This window comes from Echinops telfairi, unplaced genomic scaffold, assembly GCF_000313985.2.
Source record: "Echinops telfairi isolate 266 unplaced genomic scaffold, ASM31398v2 ScPeMD7_7462;HRSCAF=8500, whole genome shotgun sequence".
Lineage (NCBI taxonomy): Eukaryota > Metazoa > Chordata > Mammalia > Afrosoricida > Tenrecidae > Echinops > Echinops telfairi.
This window is the reverse complement of record NW_022111362.1, coordinates 1959151-1960912: the sequence shown is the minus strand read 5'-3', so window position 1 is coordinate 1960912 and position 1762 is coordinate 1959151.

Sequence of the window (1762 nt, the reverse complement as noted above, 5' to 3'; positions counted from 1 at the left end):
TTCCATGTGGGCTTTGTTGCTTCTGAGCTAGATGGCCGCTTGTTTACCTTCAAGCTTTTAAGACCCCAGGCGCTATATCTTTTGATAGTCAGCAAACATTTACTTTCTATTGGAGTCCTTGGTATCAGCTCCTCCTTTTTCCCTCCCTCCTCCCTCCATCCTTTGTGACCCCTTCATAAATTATAAATTGTTTTTTTTCTTTTTACATTTTAATACTTTATTTATTTTTTTAATGGTTATTTTCATATCTTACACCGACTGTCTCCTTTCCCTCATGGTTTCTGTTGTTTGTCTTCCTGGGGTGGTGGTAGTGTGTGGTCCATCCCACCTCTCCCCACCGTCTCCCTCCTAGTATTGTTACTCTCATTACAAGTTAAAAGTTTTAACTCAGTTCCTATAGTGATTTTCATCTAGCAGCCTAAAATACAGTAAATTCTATCATGTAGTTTACTAATGAGCTTACTAATCTAAAATGCTATATTTTACTAATTGAATATGACACATATTTTACATCAAGGAAGATACACTTATTTGAAAAGGCATCAAGTTAAAAGATAAATCTTAATTAAGTTTATAAGTAAACAAATGATTGAAAAGAAACAAATCAGCAATGAAAACAATTAAAATTATTGAGAAAAAATAACAAACACAAGATGTAAATCTCTACTATGACAATCAGATAAAGCAATAAGAATAGCATTTACGACGCATGAATGATCTTGTGGGATGTCTTAATGACCCTGTGGGCAGAATAATCATAGACGGCCCTCCAGGCCAAATAATCTAGACACTACATCCTTCCTAGAGCAATGTAAAAAGTCATGCCAGAGGGGGAAAATGAGGAGCTGATACCAAGGGCTCAAGTGCAAAGCAAATCTTTTGAGAATGATGAGAGCAACAAATGTACAAATGTGCTTGACACAATTGATGGGTGGGTGGATTGTGATAAGAGTTGTATGAGCCCCAATAAAATGATTCTAAAAAGGAAAAATAAAGTCATGCAATTTATGTATTGTATTACACTAACTAATCGCCGGAATCACTGATCTCCTTTGAAAATAGAAAAGGTAGAGGAAGATAGCTTGAAATTAAAAATAATCATTTTGTTAGGGGTTCTTACAGCTATTATCACAATCCATACATCCATCCATTGTGTCAAGTATTTGTACATAAGTTGCCATTATCATTCAAAAAAAATTCTTCCTACTTGAGCCCTTGGTATCAGCTTATTTCCCCCCTCCCTCCCTCATGTACCCTTGATAATTTATCTTTTTTTTTTTTCATGTATTACACAGACCGCTGCATCCCTTCACCCACTTTTCTGTTGTCCATCCCTCTGGAAGGGGATTATATGTAGATTACTGTGATCAGTTCTGATAGCTTGAAATTTTATACATTTTTTGGTTCATCAGATAGAGAATGAAAACACTGTATCAAATACGAATGGGTAGAATTACAATGATCAAATTAGTACACTTATTAGTCCATTGCCACTTGTATTATTGAATAAAATTTACCCATTAATCAGTCAGTCATTAATTGTGATTGAAATGATCAATGATTTTCTGTATTTTTGGTTTGTTTGTTCATATTAGAGTGTATCTCAGAGGCGTTATGTCAATGGAGGTCACCCTCTTGAGGTTGTTATCTGCTTTTCCATCTTTTGGTATATTTGTATGAAACCCAAGATTGATGAACCTTTAGGGACAGCAAGTAGAATAAGGGGTTTGTGGGAGGGGGAACAGTGGTGGTGGAGGGGTCA